Source organism: Schistocerca americana, chromosome 2, assembly GCF_021461395.2.
Source record: "Schistocerca americana isolate TAMUIC-IGC-003095 chromosome 2, iqSchAmer2.1, whole genome shotgun sequence".
Classification (NCBI taxonomy): Eukaryota; Metazoa; Arthropoda; class Insecta; order Orthoptera; family Acrididae; genus Schistocerca; species Schistocerca americana.
Genome location: NC_060120.1, coordinates 75,303,225 through 75,321,220, shown reverse-complemented (window position 1 = coordinate 75,321,220; position 17,996 = coordinate 75,303,225). Strand labels below are relative to the sequence as shown.

Genomic DNA, 17,996 nt, shown 5'->3' with positions numbered 1-17,996 from the left:
TCCAGAATTCTTGCTGTAAAGTTGACGAAAAGAATTTTGCCTCTTTTGATGTAAAATTCATCTTCTATTTTGTATTACGGAGAATGGAAAGTACTGTATAACCAATGAAGAATACAACGTCATCATCATTTTCTGCCTAGCACCGATGGAAAATTCAATTTCTGTTATAACGTCAAGTTTTTTTCAAGTTTTATTCCTAAGATTTTCTAGTAATTTATCCATGTCATGTAGATTATTGATAACCCCTTACTTAATTCTGCATTTTTATTGACTGGATGCATATAGACTTCTGGAGTTACAGTTCTGGGCTAATTTGATTAAAAAAGTTGCTGAACTTGTCAGGGAAACTAATTCTGAGTGACATTTAGGTACTTCGCAAAAAGCATGTTAAAGTTAAGTTGTAAAGAAGAAACTACAAACGAGAACCACAAAGTGGGTAAAGGTCTTATTGACGCTAGCCGTAACATTGAAATAGTAATGCGCAGGACATGCCATAATAAATACGGACGACAGATGCAGCGACATTTCATGATAATAACTGTATACCTCTACTGCGAAAAAAGAGTAGTGGGAGAGAGCAAAAAAGGTGAGTAAGAACGTATGAAAGATAAGTGGCCGGTGACAAATGAAATACAGCAATTTAAGCATGGGGATACGCCTGTGTACAATAGTAAGACACTGATGATAAACAACAAAAACAAAAAGCTACTAAAAAGCTAGTAAAGTAAACTGTAGATATTAATTTCTTTGACACATTACATGCACATACCTGTCAGCAAATTGAACTTCGCGTAGTTTGTCTGCTGAGAGAAGAGCTCGAGTTGATCGCGTTTAAGTGAGCCTCCTTTTCTATGGTTCTGTGGACTTGCTGACATAGAATTGGAAAGTGGGAATGCTTATGTAAGGTTCCAGAGAATCTAGTAAATATATTTTGGGGAATTTGTTTGCACCATGCTTCTGTGGCATGTACCTGACGGTGAAAGCCATGTTACCTCAAACCTGATAGAATAATAAGGGAACAGGTACCAGGAAACGTGTTTGTACAGAGCAATAACCAGCAGCTGATAACGTCCTACTGTGTGCGCCTAAAAAATTTATTTAGTTCTGTTGTAACTCCCTGTCCCCAACATTCGATTGTAGATTTCATGACGTGTTCAGGACGTTTTTTAATCAGAAATCCAAAAATGTTAATAACATGAACTACAAAATGCTGAAAGGAAATAATACTTATAATGATAGTAACCATAACATGATGACACAGATTTTTTTTTTTGCGCTTGATAGTGAACGTGGAACAGATGATGTCGGCCATGGTCTATTAATAGAATCCGTTCTGGCATTCACCTGAGATAACGTGCGAAAACTGAGGGAGAACCAAATCTAGGTGGCTTAGTCAGGTAAACAAACTTAAATCTTCTCCACATGAACATTTTTTTTCTTTTTTGTCATCAGCCTTATGACTGGTTTGTTGACACCCGCCACGAATTCCTGTTCTCTGCCAACGTCTTTATCTCAGAGTAGCACTTGAGCAACCTCTGTCCTCAGCTATTTGTCAAATGCATTCCAACCTCTGTCTTCCTTCACTGTTTTTACCCTCTAAGCCTCCTCTAGTACCATGCGGGTTATTCCCTCATGTCTTGACACATGTCCTATCTACCCGTTCCTAAATATTGTCAGCGTTTTGCATATTTTCCTTTCTTCCCCGTTTCTGCTTTCTGTCTCCTCGTTCCTTACCTTATCAGTCCACCTAATTTTCCGTAATCTTTTGCAGCACCATGTCTCAAACGGAGCTCGGGCAGACGGGGCGGGCTGCAATCAACGATTGTTTGCTGACGAAACTGTGGTATAAGTTAAGGTGACGAATCTGGGTGACTGTGGGAAGATATAGGATGACTTTGACAAAGCCTTCTCGTTAATGGTGATGAGTAGGAAAAACAAACCTGTAATGTTCTGATACAACATTAGTAGTGAACTGCTTGACCTAGTCACGTCGTTTACACTACTGGCCATTAAAATTGCTGCACCAAGAAGAAATGCAGATGATAAACGGGTATTCATTGGACAAATATACTAGAACTGACATGTGATTATATTTTCACTCAATTTGGGTGCATAGATCCTGAGAAATCAGTACCCAAAACAATCACCTCTGGCCGTAATAACGGCCTTGATACGCCTGGGCATTGAGTCAAACAGGGCTTGGATGGCGTGTACAGGAACAGAAGGCCACGCAGCTTCAACACGATACCATAGTCCGTCAAGAGTAGTGACTGGCGTATTGTGACGAGCCAGTTGCTCGGCCTCCATTGACCAGACGTTTTCAATTGGTGAGAGATCTGGAGAATGTGCTGGCCAGGGCAGCAGTTGAACATTTTCTGTATCCAGAAAGGCCAGAACAGTATCCTGCAAAAATATAGGGTTTCGCAGGGATCGAATCAAGGGTAGAGCCACGGGTCGTAACACATCTGAAATGTAACGTCCACTGTTCAAAGTGCCGTCAATGTGAACAAGAGGTGACCGAGACGTGTAACCAATGGCACCCCATACCATCTGGCCGGGTGATACGCCAGTATGGCGATGACGAATACACGCTTCCATTGTGCGTTCACCGCGTTGTCGCCAAACACGGATGCGACCATCATGATGCTGTAAACAGAACCTAGATTCACCCGAAGAAATGACGTTTTGTCATTCGTGCACCCAGGTTCGTCGTTGATTACACCATCGCAGGCGCTCCTGTCTGTGATGCAGCGTCAAGGGTAACCGCAGCCGTGGTCTCCGAGCTGATAGTCCATGTTGCTGCAAACGTCGTCGAACTGTTCGTGCAGATGGTTGTTGTCTTGCAAACGTCCCCATCTGTTGACTCAGGGATCGAGACGTGGCTGCACGATCCGCTACAGCCATGCGGATAAGATGCCTGTCATCTCGACTGCTAGTGATACGAGACCGTTGGGACCCTGCACGGCGTTCCGTATTACCCTCCTGAACCCACCGATTCCATATTCTGCTAAGTCATTGGATTTCGACCAACGCGAACAGCAATGTCGCGATACGATAAACCGCAATCGCGATAGGCTACAATCCGACCTTTATCAAAGTCGGAAACAAGATGGTACGCATTTCTCCTCCTTACATGAGGGATCACAACAACTTTTCACCAGGCAACACCGGTCAACTGCTGTTTGTGTATGAGAAATCGGTTGGAGACTTTCCTCATGTCAGCACGTTGTAGGTGTCGCCACCGGCGCCAAAGTTTTGTGAATGCTCTGAAAAGCTAATCAAATGGTTCAGATGGCTCTGGGCACTATGGGACTTAACATCTGAGGTCATCAGTCGCCTAGAAGTTAGAACTAATTAAACCTAACTAACCTAAGGACATCTCACACATCCATACCCGAGGCAGGATTCGAACCTGCGACCATAGCGGTTTTAACAGTGGGAAAGATAGCTGCCAGACTAAGATTTATCAGGAAAAGCTTAAGGAAATGCACTTTACCCACAAATGATGTTGCATCCAGACCTTTGTTCGACAAATCCTTGCCCGTTGATCGTCGCTTTGGAACCTTTACCACGATGGATTGAGGGCAGGGATACAGAAGACGGCTTAAAAATAACGCTACGCGCTCTTCACGGGTTTATTAAGCCCGATCGAGAACCTCAAAGAAACTGTCAATGATATATGATATGGTATGTTCATTTGGGCATGTCCGAAAGAACATATACCATCTTCATATCGATAAGGCTTACCGGCCAATGATCCTCTTCAGTGTGGATGCACTCACACTGCCCGAACTCTTACGGGAATCGGAAGATTGACTGCCGCAGGGGTACCAGAAATGTAGTGTGTGGACAGTAAGTTGGAAATGTGGGTCTCACGGGAAGCGTGCCAGTGATAAGTCCCTGGAGTCGCACCATCCACTGTGTCCTCGTTGGTTCAGACAGATAGAGCGTTTGCCATGTAAGCAGCAGATCCCGAATTTAAGTCCAGGTCGGGGTATATATTTTCAACTCTCCCCGTTGATATTTATCAACGCCTCTAAGCAGCTGAAGATTTGTATTTCATTGTACTTTCATTGACTCTCAGTGATGTCAAGTGGAAGACTCTCCGATAAAGTCGCTTGAAGTTGCAGAGAGCGGTGCTCTCAAAATCCAGAAAAACCCACCGGGCGAGGAAGTGCAGTGGGAGGACAATGACGTGCAACCGTTTCCGCCCCAGGAGATTACAATTCCTCTTACACAAATGGAATTACAGGGTGACTTGTTTTTTAAACTGCAAGAACAGGTTAGCAGGATTCACAGTAAGCGTAAGATACTTTCCAAAACAATGACTACTAAGTGAGACACAAATCACAATTACTTTCATTTATCCCAATAAACTTATTGACAAAACAAATGACAAACAGTGGTAACATTAATGTAAGATCTTGGCATATGTGTTTCTGTGTATGGAAAAGGGGGGGGGGGGCAGATGCTAATAATCGTGCAAGTGAATTAATTGTAATCATCGCAAAGTCCCCAGTAATTGTCATGATAATTGAAAACAGGTAGTACAACAAAATGGAATAAGTCACACCTGTGGACTGGTCATTAATCTAAAACACAGGTCTTCAGAGTGACCGATTGGCTTAATGTCTCTGCATTTCATCTTTTGGCTGTGGCTCGGTCTCACCATAGTATTGTTGATGGGGACTGAGGTGACTGCAGAATCGATCATTGGCGGAACCAACGACCCTCGCCAGCAGTTAAGGCCAAACCAACTCGAAATTTTCCAAATATATCAGCTCAGGTGGCACAGCAGGCTGTCGGAGTCGATGGTGGCTCTCAGCGTGGCAGTCTGTCCGTGTAGGATCCTGCACCTAGAGAAGTGTTGGATTTGGAGATGAAGTTGATTTGTGATGAAATGTTTACTATAAGGAAACTTCATATTGCTGCATTTTGTCTCTCTTACTACATTCTAATTGGCTGGGCACTGGATCTTCTAAGCACCAACCAATAAAAAAGCTCCTTGGAAAACACTAATTCCATTCCTGTAGCTGGTTAATAATAATGTTCGTCCTACGATCTTCCACAGAGAAAAGTCGCCTCAGTCTCTGCCTATATCTCTCTCTAACCAATGGGGAACTCTTCGTCTTCACAATCCTGTTTCCCTTTCTAACCTGTAGTTCATTTACTTCAGCCAATGCTGGTGGTTCTTACATTGTGTAAACGTTTGTTTTTTGCAGAGTCAACACATTCAACTGTGTCTCATATTTTCAAAGGTCCAAAACCGCAAGGCGTCTTCGAGATGTTCGTCTTTGGTGTCTGGTGCTTTGTGGAGAAACAGTCAGCTTCCTATATTTGGACGTGATAGTGCCTTCTGTTACAAAGTAAGTATTCTCACTCTACACCCAGTTTTTAAAATGGTTCCAACAGGAGACTGTGCCATGCTAAATTCTATCTCTATTACTACGGATGATGGCTGGAGGGATATTGATCCTAGCCTCTCCCTCAACAGGCTTTTTGTTCGAATTGGCTCTGGGACTGGTAACTGATTCTGTTGTCCCTGGCGACCCATGTGTTCTTTACACTGCACAGAATGCTTTCAGCTTTCTCTCACTTCTGCAAAGGAGGCAAATTCAAACCTAGAGTAATAGAAGAGTTGCTTGTCACTCACCAACAATCACTAGCACTGGTGTTCATCGTATTTCTCCATGTCAATTAAGTATTCTGGTCAAATGGATCTTGCAATATGAATCTGCATTCGTTACGTGACTGTTTCCAGACAGAAGATAATATAACAGAATTCTTCTTTCACTAGTTCCTCTTCCTTCAGAACTTCTGTCATTTTCAGCAGTGCTTAACATTCCCTCTGCTCAGCAAAAATGTCATTTAACGCAGCGATCGCTCAGACTTCCTCCACACTGCTATGTTCTGCCAAAGAATCCCTCTAAAGGCAGTCAGTGTACTTGTCCTCGGATCCATTTATGTGTACCACTATGATGTCATGCTCCTGAACCCTCAGTGCCCTTCTTGCCTGACGACCTTCAAGATAGTCAACAAGAACAGAGAATGGTTGTACATCCCAAAAGTGAATGGTTCAACAAATAAGTATGGCCAAAACTTGTTAATGGCCCAAAGAACTGCAAGACACTCTCTCTCGGTTTACTGCAGTTCATCCCAGTCTTTCAGAGTACTCTGGAAGCATAAGCTATCACCTTTCCAGCACATTCTGCGAATTGCTACTAGAACTGCACGTATCCCATAACTGGTAGCACCGGCGTCAAGTACTGTTTTGGCTTCTCTTAATATAATGTAGAATATAGTAGCTCATTTTTAAGTACAAAAAATCTTTATTGATCTTTGTTCGAGGAAAATTTGGCACAGCCGTCCAGAAGTTCTTGTAAAGGGATGTCTTGGTGCCAAAGTCCTTTGTGAATTGCCAGTAGTATAAACACATATCGAGATAACTTCTCGCATCACAAACGTTCTGAGAGGTCTAAAATTTATGACTGCCCTTGTTTTCTCTGGATTGGAATGGATGCCATTGCTGTTCACCAAATGAGCCATACTTTTGTTCCTTGGGCAACAAAGAGGTACTTTTTTGGATTCAGGCAGAGGCCGGCAGTCTGAACACTTTTCAGCACGGTTGTCAGATGGCTTAGGTGTTCGTTAAGTGTCCTCAAAAGGAAAGACACGTCATCCATTTGAGGTGCTGAAGCAGGTTGCTCACCATACGTCCAAAGACAGCTGCAGTGCTACACAGGTCAAGCAGTATAACTTTAAAGTCAAAGAGGCGATCAGAAGTGATGAAGGCACTCGATTTGCCAGTAGCCTGTCCGCATGTCTGTATTTGAAAAATTACCTTGTTCCTTTCAGTCGATGCATGCTGCGTTTAGAATTGTCTCGACTATAGATTCTTTATGGAGCTCAACAACAGTAGTGTCACCAAAAATGACTAACTCCACCTTCGCTATAGATATACAGGGTGAGTCACTAACTATTGCCACCAAGAATAACTCCGAAAGTATGATAGGAGCTCAAAAGCTTGTGGAACTAAAGTTGCACGGGACAATGGAGATCATAATATGATGTAGGTTTTTTGTTGCTAGATGGGGTCGCTTCAGAGATATGAAGGTCAATTTTGTCTTTTTAAATGGGATGCTTTAGTTTGGTACTTAGTTTCTGATAGCGGCTATCGAGACGAATCCAACGATGTGTAACAGCAAGGTCTTTGAAGGTCAACTAAGATCAAAAAGGTGGCATGAACGTCCATTTACAGAAGGTGTTCGAAGTGATGACTATTGTTATCAGTGCCGTCCTGCAATCTTCTTATCATGGATTGAGTGGTATTCCTTGTCACTTAGGCACTTATCGAAGCACATGCTCTGACAATTCTCTCTTGCATATCTGCAGGTGTAGTTGGAACGTCTTTATAAACAATATCTTTTACGAATCCCCACAAGAAAAAATCCAGAGGCGTCAAGTCTGGCGAACGAGCCGACCACGACATATCTCCTCCGCGTCCAATCCAACGGCTTGGGAATAGTCTCTGCGACTCATTTCTAGCCAACCAGCGAAAAATGTACCGGACACTTATTGTCTTGATATTATATTCTGTACCTTGTTCCTAAAGGTATTTCTTCCAATAACAGACCTAATGTTTCATACCGAGCGAGGTGGCGCAGTGGTTAGACACTGGACTCGCATTCGGGAGGACGACGGTTCAATCCCGCGTCCGGCCATCCTGACTTGGGTTTTCCGTGATTTCCCTAAATCGCTCCAGGCAAATGCCGGGATGGTTCCTTTCAAAGGCCACGGGCGACTTCCTTCCCCGTCCTTCCCTAATCCGATGAGACCGATGACCTCGCTGTCTGGTCTCCATCCCCAACAACCTAACCCCCTAATGTTTCCTGCAGGAATGTGGTGTACTTCCTTCCTTTAAGATTTCCTTCGATGAAACAGCGGCCTATATTTCTGTCCTCCAGAATCCCAGACCATGCATTCACTGACCATAGCTTTTGGTGTGCAACTTGCAGCAGCCAACATGGACTTTCAGTTACACAATAATGTATGTTATGCAAATTAGCATTTCCATGCTTCGTGAATGTAGCCTTGTCCGTAAATAAAATCAAATTAATAAATGTCATCCCTCTGAAACCGAAGTTGAGCCCATAGGTAGAATTCAATGTAACACATACAATCCTTACCAGTTAATTTTTGGTGGAGACTGATATGGTAAGGATGATATTTATGGTGATGCAGAACACGAACACCACTACTCTGGCTCATGCCAGATTCCCTTGTCATCTGAAGCGAACTGACACAAGGATCTCGAATCACTGCGGCAAGAATACCAATGTCCGTTTCCTCGTTAGTAACTTTCCTTTGCCGGATGTTTCCGAAGCGTTAAAGATCCAGTTGTTCTCAATTTATCATACACATATTTAAATGTACGACGTGTGGGGTGAGGATATCCTTCAGCGTATAAGTCTCTAGTTCTCACTGAATTTCGTTGGCATTCTTCGTAAACGAGAAGCATATAGACTTGTTTTTCGAAGGAATGCATCATTCACATTCGCTTGATTCGACGATAGTAGTCTTAAGTTCCTATTGGTGTTGTATTGCGAAACCGTCGAATTGTGTTTACGTATCAATGACACGTTAGATGGATACGGGAGAGAATTGTCAGAGCATGTGCTTCGATAAGTGCCGAAGTGATAAGGAATACTACTCAGTCCATGATAAGAAGATTGCACCACTGCATTGATACCAATGGTCTTCACTTCGAACACCTTCTGTAAATGGACGTTCATGCCACCCACCTTTGTGACCTTTGTTGACCTTCAAAGACCTTACTGTTACACATCATTGGATTCGTCTCGATAGCCGCTATCAGAAAATAAGTACCAAAGAAGCATCCCATTAAAAAAAAAAAGTTGACCATCGTATCTCTGACGCTACCTAGCAACAAAACACCAATGTCATATTATGGCCCCCATTGTCCAACGCAACATTTGTCCCACAAACTTTTCAGCTACTATCATACTTTCGGAGTTATTATAGGTGGCAATACTTAGTGACTCACCCTGTATAGTGAGGTGATAAGTCACGGGTATCTCCTCATATCGTAACAGACCTCCGTTTTGCCCGGTATAGTGCATCAGCTCGACGTGGCGTAGACTGAATAATTCGTTGGAAGTCCCTGCAGAAATGCTGAACCATGCTGCCCCTACAGCCTTTCAAAACTGAGTAAGTGTTGCCAGTCCAGGATTTTGTGTGTGAACTGACCTCACAATTATTCCTACAAATGTTCGATGGGATTCATATCGGGTGATGTCAGTGACCAAATCGTTGATGCGAATTGTCCAGAATGTTCTTCAAACCAATCGCAAACAACTATGGTCTGGTGACATGGCACAATGTCATCCATAAATATTCCATTGTTGTTTGTGAACATAAAATCCATGAATCCGTGAATAGGGGTTAATATTAACGCATATTGTTGATGGAAATTTTTTATACAATGGGGATAGGTGCATTTCGTAGGACAGGGATATTCCTATTTATCTACTGATTGCATCGCATACTTCGGTCGCTCTGCTGACTGATAGACGTGTCTCTCCAGGGAAGTGTGTCGGTCGCACTGGAGTCTTGACGATGAACGAGCAGTGATGGGGCCAGCTTGGTGTGGTGCCTGGCAGTTTGTAGCTGCCTAGGGAGACCAAACGCACTGGGCTACCTTCCCTGCAGACACTAGAACCCTCACCTTCACCGCTTCCATGCCACAGGGGCTAACTGGAGTGGCAGCCCGCAGTGGAAGAGAAACTGATGGATGATTGTAATGTTAGCTGCACATGTGCAATGATGGGCATCTACTGCGAACAAAAGATTTGGTTTCGAAGGTTAGCATTTTCATTCAATGAACGCTTTCACCACCGGATGTTTCAGCTGCCGAGAATGCTTCTGGGTTGTATGGCCGTGGTCCATGGAACTCTTCTATCCTTGACGTTTCGTCCGAAGCTACATTGGACATCTTCGGAGGTGCTCCTAGTTCTGCTGAGTTTTGCCAAGACTCAGCTCAACCAGGAGAAGCTCCGAAGATGTCCAGCATAGTTTTGGACGAAACGTCAGGGATAGAAGAGTTCCACGGACCACGGCCATACAACCCGGAAGAATTCTCGTTGGCATTTTCCTCCCACAGCTATGCCCTAATGAACAAGACCACATATTTCGAGGGATACAGCTGGCATTGGGATTCCTAAGATATCTGTTTCTCGGCCACATACAGTCATTTGCCAGTACACAAAGGATGTCTTAACAAGGTTCCTCTACCTGATTCTCTCAGAATTTTTTTCTCCCCCACAGCAGCCATCTACACCAAGCATGTTTCAGCCTGCTTGATGAAAAAGAAGGTAAGGTTAGAGTCCTCCACCGACAGCTGTATTCTAACGAACAACACGTATTTTGAGGGATGTAGATGATATCAGAAATGTCAGGACATCTGTTTGTTCCAGAATGACAGTGTTTTTCTAGAGCTAGCAGCTGCATCCACGTTTCCAGCCACATGCAACATGCCAGCCACTTGCCAGCTAACAAAGAATGTTTTCGAAAGGTCCCCCTATCTGTTTGTCTCAGAATTTTTTTCTCTCTCACACAGCAGTGTTCTGTTCTTCAAACACCTGCACCAAGCCTTCTTCAGCCTGCTTGAGGAAAGAGAAGGCAAGTTCTAACTTGCTGATATGACATTCTGATTTATTATTGGTCCTCTGCAAAATACAGGGTGGAGTCTGATGATCACCATCTTTGACAGTGCATAGTTGTGTCAGTGTGATTCCTGCAACATGAAACGGTCAGCCAGCAGTGATGCCAGCGGTAGGGGTGGTGGGAAACGGCTAAAATTGGGTGAACTGCCACGTAAATGTTTATAAAATATTAGGAGTTCAAATTGCGACAGTTATAAAATTTCGTAGCAAAGTATGCAAATTTTTCTAAATTGTGATAGGTCTTTGTAACAGCTGGTTACTACAGTTCTTTTTTCTTAATATTACAGCATTCATTCCCGAAATGTTGATGGAACTAGAACGCCACCTGGAAGCGGAAGAGTTTGAGCTACCATGATATAAGTACATCTCAAAATTCTGTGTGTGACAGTTTACATGTTCAGAAAACATCTCTTAAGGTATTCCAGTCGTAACAAGTGCTTATAACATTTCTACTGTTGTTCTAGCATTAGAGCAGCAGCAGCAGCTGGTAACTGAAAGTCTCCACCAAGTGAAATAGCTTGTGCTAGCAGCATGTAAGTACATCTCCAAATTCTGTGTGGTAGTTTACGTGTTCAGAAAACAGCTCTTGATGTATTCAGATCCTACCAAGTGTTTATAAAACTTTTGATCTCGCTGTTGCAGCATCAGAGCAGCACCTGAGAGCCCTTGAGCTGCTGCTGCTGGAGTCTGAAGTGCAGCAAGAGAGTAAGTACAGTTGTAATATGTTGCCATTAGACTTTTTTATCATATAGAGTTATGTGTGGTATATATAAGTAAATACATACACACACACACACACACAAATATATATATTTTTAAATACATAAAATAAACACACACACACACACACACACACACACACACACATATATATATATATATATATATATATATATATATATATATATACAGGGTGTTTCAAAAATGACCGGTATATTTGAAACGGCAATAAAAACTAAACGATCAGCGATAGAAATACACCGTTTGTTGCAATATGCTTGGGACAACAGTACATTTTCAGGCAGACAAACTTTCGAAATTGCAGTAGTTACAATTTTCAACAACAGATGGCGCTGCGGTCTGGGAAACACTATAGTACGATATTTTCCACATATCCACCATGTGTAGCAATAATATGGCGTAGTCTCTGAATGAAATTACCCGAAACCTTTGACAACGTGTCTGGCGGAATGGCTTCACATGCAGATAAGATGTACTGCTTCAGCTGTTCAATTGTTTCTGGATTCTGGCGGTACACCTGGTCTTTCAAGTGTCCCCACAGAAAGAAGTCACAGGGGTTCATGTCTGGCGAATAGGGAGGCCAATCCACGCCGCCTCCTGTATGTTTCGGATAGCCCAAAGCAATCACACGATCATCGAAATGTTCATTCAGGAATTTAAAGACGTCGGCCGTGCGATGTGGCCGGGCACCATCTTGCATAAGCCACGAGGTGTTCGCAGTGTCGTCTAAGGCAGTTTGTACCGCCACAAATTCACGAAGAATGTCCAGATAGCGTGATGCAGTAATCGTTTCGGATCTGAAAAATGGGCCAATGATTCCTTTGGAAGAAATGGCGGCCCAGACCAGTACTTTTTGAGGATGCAGGGACGATGGGACTGCAACATGGGGCTTTTCGGTTCCCCATATGCGCCAGTTCTGTTTATTGACGAAGCCATCCAGGTAAAAATAAGCTTCGTCAGTAAACCAAATGCTCCCCGCATGCATATCGCCGTCATCAATCCTGTGCACTATATCGTTAGCGAATGTCTCTCGTGCAGCAATAGTAGCGGCGCCAAGGGGTTGCCGCATTCGAATTTTGTATGGATAGAGGTGCAAACTCTGGCGCATGAGACGATACGTGGACGTTGGCGTCATTTGGACTGCAGCTGCAACACGGCGAACGGAAACCCGAGGCCGCTGTTGGATCACCTGCTGCACTAGCTGCGCGTTGCCCTCTGTGGTTGCCGTACGCGGTCGCCCTACCTTTCCAGCACATTCATCCATCACGTTCCCAGTCCGTTGAAATTTTTCAAACAGATCCTTTATTGTATCGCTTTTCAGTCCTTTGGTTACATTAAACCTCCGTTGAAAACTTCGTCTTGTTGCAACAACACTGTGTTCTAGGCGGTGGAATTCCAACACCAGAAAAATGCTCTGTTCTAAGGAATAAACCATGTTGTCTACAGCACACTTGCACGTTGTGAACAGCACACGCTTACAGCAGAAAGACGACGTACAGAATGGCGCACCCACAGACTGCGTTGTCTTCTATATCTTTCACATCACTTGCAGCGCCATCTGTTGTTGAAAATTGTAACTACTGTAATTTCGAAAGTTTGTCCGCCTGAAAATGTACTGTTGTCCCAAGCATATTGCAACAAACGGTGTATTTCTATTGCTGCTCGTTTAGTTTTTATTGCCGTTTCAAATATACCGGTCATTTTTGAAACACCCTGTATAATATATATATACTGCTCAAGAGGAAAATGAGATTCCTATAGAGGTAATTGTCGAGAATGATGACCTAGAGTCATCACTTCCACGTGGTATGAACTTTCTACTTTTTTATTTAATTTTTTCGTAGTTTTAATCAGTATCTCACTGTAGTCACATTCAGTACATAATTTTTCCTGTCGTTTCTGATAATCAATATCTTGTTGCAGGCGACATCCGTGAGATGGATAGATGGCTCAACAACAGCAACATCAGTTCCAGTGAGTATGAGATGCTTGAGTGGTAACGTTAGATGATGGCTGCTGAAAGGCAGTGTGATGCCTCCCTTCTGGAGCAGGAGGTGGAGATATTTGATTGGATGGGAGAACTACCAGAAAGATCGACTGAACTGCTCAATCCTGGGACCTAGAATATAAAAGGTGATTATAATGTGACCGCCATCGCTAAAATATGTAATTATTATTCACGAATGGCGATTTACTTAATTGTTATTGTTTGTTTACAGCATATATTTTTAAAAAATCTTGTGCACTGTGCTTAATTTTTCCCATTATTCGTATGTTACACAGGTGACATCAACACCGCCACGACAGGAGACGGCTGTGACACGTGCACCTAGAGCGGTGATTGTGGGGGCGGGTGTCACACACACACACACACACACACACACACACACACACACACACACACACGAGCGGTCTGCACCGTCGTGCAACGATCTCCCACCCCCGAGGCTGGCGATGGTGAAGGCTCCAAGATGCAGCGGCATCAGCGTGTGCCCTCTCCACAGCCTAGATGCTTCCTCAGCAGCTCACAACCACCACCTCTTCCTCCTCCCGCTGTTCATCCACGCCAGCAGCAAAAGGTATGTGTGCCTTGGCTCATACCCCTCAAACCAGAAGGCACCAACCCCCAACTTCTAGCGGTTCTAGGCACTCAGTCCGGAACCGCGTGACTGCTACGGTCGCAGGTTCGAGTCCTGCCTCGGGCATGGATGTGTGTGATGTCCTTAGGTTAGTTAGGTTTAAGTAGTTCTAAGTTATAGGGGACTCATGACCATAGCTGTTAAGTCCCATAGTGCTCAGAGCCATTTGAACCATTTGAACACCCAACGCTGTCACCCACCGGGTGTACACAGTCGTCTCCTAGTTGTAGTGTTAATGATGATGTACCTGTGGCTAGCTGTAGTGCTCTATCCCATTCTGATAGTGAAGCACATCAGATTAATGGCATCATGACCCCTCTATAATACTTGGCGATTGCTTTGAGGGGCGTATCTCGTTCACTAGAATTGAGAATCCAGCTGGGGTATCGTGACACAGGTTTCTAGAAGCATACCTCCTGATGCTGCAGGCAGAGTTCCTCAAAGCCCTAAAAGATCCAAGATATATTGCCATGAAATGTAATGCAGTACTCGGATGAGAGTTGACTCTCCCAACCATACAGCAGGGTGCTGCTGAGGAGAAAACGCTGCACTACATCTGGGGTGATAACGGCGTTATATCTCAGAGTACATCAATAGCCTAGTGGTATTGTGAATCCACCTTGGGTGCCACACTGGCCTGGTTTTCTGAGATGTAAGTAAGAGGGTCAGCTAAAGCACTCAGCCAGATACCACACCTCAACATCCATATCCATGTCTTCGATCCGTTAAATGAAGGGTACAATTGTATCAAACTCCCTAGGGATACAGCTGATAAGAAAGCATGTATTAATGTCCAAAATGAAAAGGATAACGCTTTTTTGGCATGGTCAATCCTGGCTTGCAAGAGAATTTACAATGTATATCCAGGGCATACAGGTCAATACCACATGTGCAAAAATATGGTCCCGAGGAGGTATAACTTTGATGGTATCAAGTTTCCTATAAAGATCCAGAATGCACCAAAATTTGTCGCACAAAATCCCAGAATATCAGTTCACATTTATAATCTGAAGAAGCAGAAAAGCAGGACAAGCTTAATGTAATTGGTCCACTCTATTTTTCGAAATGTGCAGGTGAGCATGATCTTCATGTAAAAGTGCTGCCCTCCTCTGAAGGTGATAATCAGCATTACACTGGATTAAAGACATGCCCCACTTCCTTTACAGCCAATTGTCGAAATACGAACATAAAAACACAATTGCTTCAGGTGTCTAAATACCTTCTCAGTCCGGAGGACTGTGAATCCAAGGAACTGGTATGTGTTGTTGTGCCTACAGAAGAAAACTCGATATTAAATTCAAGAATATGCACCACCAGGAACAATATCTGTTTGTTGTATAGACAGACTTTTGAATGTCTTCTTGCCCCTATCACCCATTGTAAAGGGAACCCCTCATCCTCACATACCACCTTCCTGCAAAAACACCATTTCCAGCAGCATATCAAATTGCATGCTCCTATGACTCAAGTCTTAAGCGCTATGAATCTTATATTGGGGTTGCTCACTGACCTTTAAAAACTCTCAAGGGTTGTTCACAGGCCTTACAGCAACAGCATCCCTACGACCGAATAGGAGGAGGATAAAATTTTTGATAATGATGCGGTTAAATGTCATTTTTGTCGGCTGCTGTTAGACAGAAAAGCTAAAACTCCCCATAGAGACCACTGTCTTATGTTAAAGTTCCGTGATGCAGTTCACAATGCATGCAATTTGAAGTATAACTTACAATGACACCTACCCGTTTTCTTCCATAATTTAAGTGGGCATGATGCTCACTATCTAGTTGAGCAACTGGTTAATTTCGGCTGGGAGAAAAACAGGTCAGTGGCCTGCTTGAAAGTGTTGAGAAATATATTTCACTCTCCAAACGAATGGCGCCAAAAATTCCTCTCCGCTTCCTTGAGGCGCTATGTTTTACACAGGTGCCAATACAGAAACGTGTTGAAACTCTACCTCTGGAGAGTGTGCCTGCCACCCGATCTCCATACCACAGTGAGGAAAAGTTTGTTTGTGACCAGGAAAGGAATTTTGCCTTATGCATATCTGGATAGTAAGGCAAAACTCGACTTAACCAGGCTAGCTGACAAATTTGGATGTACCAGTATTCTCACAGGCCATGCCATAACTAATGCCGATTATGAGCTCGCCATGAATGTGGCAGGAATTCAACATTCCCAATTTCGGTGAATACACAAGACTATACATGAACACCAACCTGCGCTTGCTTGAGGATGTTCTTGAAAAAGTTCCAGGGTGTAGGCACGACCATGGCCACATATACTCTCCGGACCCCGCCTTTTATTACATAGCATCTGTCTTGTTCTGGGACATAAAGCTCAACAGAATGAGGCGCAGTATCGAACTTTCGTCTGATGCTGATATACTTGTTTTCTTTGAGCACAGGATCTGTGGAGGACTTTCAGTATGTCCATACACACACAAAGGTAAATACTCCGCATATGGATGTGGGATTCAATGCATCCCTCCGTTCAAGTTACAATCTATGTTTGGATGTGAATAACTTATATGGGCACACCATGACACAGCCAGTGCCGATAAGTGGCTTTCAGTGGGTGCTCAAAAAAGAATTAGAGGGGTTACGTGGAAAAATAATGGGTCCGGCGTAGGGTATCTGGTGTTGGGTATCTGGTGGAGGCAGACCTCATATACTCTGTTACTATGCATGAAATGACAAGCGACTTGCCATTATGTCCAGAGCAGCAAGCTTCAAGAGGAAGCACAATCCCTAAACTGATGACCACTTTTGGACACAAGCCGAGGTACATAATTCATTACCATAGTCTCCAGCTGTGTGTAACTTAGGAATGGAGCTAGATAGAATCACCCAGGCTATCTCATTCAGTCAGTCCCCCTCGTAGAAGAAATATATTGAATTAAACACCGAAAAGAGGGCACACGCGACTAGTGATTTTGAAAAAGGTTTTTATAAATTAATTAGTAATTCCATTTTCTGTAAAACAATGCAGAATGTAAGAGACGAACGCGATATTTTGATTAGGACAAAATGGGAGGGGCCACGGGGCATAATAAAGTGCATTGCCGGACCTAATTTTAAGTGTGGTCACTATTATCACTGAGAATTTTGTTGCTGTGGATATGTTCAAGACTTCAGTAGAGTTTACAAATCCTATCTAGTTAGGTATATGTACACTGAACATCTCCAAACTCTACATGTACTCCTTCCACTATGAGTTTGCTAAAACTCACTTCATGGAACCAAAGTTACTTCATGTGGATACAGATAACTTCATCTACTGGGTGAAGGACTGCGATGTATATGAAGCAATTGGGTGTCATGGCACTGAATTCGACACATTGGGATACATAGCGAATAACCCTTATGGAATTGTTCCACAGAGCAAGAAGGTTATCGGCTTAATCAAAGATAAGGTGGATGGATTGCTGATTGTTGAGTTTGTGGTTCTAAGATCCAAAATGTGTGCATATTGAACAATAGATGGAGCCACACAGAGGCAGACTAAGCGTGTGCAATTTGCGGCATTACATGTCCTCATGGTCGAAAACCACTTGCAGTGCCTGTAGAATGATGTTCACGATGATCGGCCACAACTTCCGCATCTGGTGCAGCAAACTAGTATTCGAGTGTGAGATCACGAGGGCTACACTGTGCTGCAAACTAAGGTATGGTGTCAGTCACCTCATGAGTCATTTATGAGACAGAATCGAAACCCTCCCATACTCACGCTATTTACTTGAAGCGCAAGAGGGGGTGGGGTACTCCAACAGTGAGTATGAGAGAGAGAGTGAGTGACTGGCTGACTGAGAGCTTGTGCCAGATAGTATGGCTCTTTTCTCATAGTGTAAATATTGTACACTCCTGGAAATGGAAAA

The 17,996-nt window shown here is 43.4% G+C and overlaps 1 long non-coding RNA gene across 1 annotated transcript in view; it reads left to right on the top strand.

Annotated features, from left to right (window-relative positions):
- Positions 1 to 17,996, top strand: part of LOC124595180 — a 149,812-nt gene that overhangs the window by 87,074 nt on the left and 44,742 nt on the right. The window contains exons 2-6 of the long non-coding RNA XR_006978183.1: positions 5,223 to 5,366; positions 11,207 to 11,275; positions 11,385 to 11,447; positions 13,407 to 13,616; positions 13,767 to 14,062. This is a non-coding gene — a long non-coding RNA (uncharacterized LOC124595180). The remainder of the gene's footprint in view (positions 1 to 5,222; positions 5,367 to 11,206; positions 11,276 to 11,384; positions 11,448 to 13,406; positions 13,617 to 13,766; positions 14,063 to 17,996) is intronic.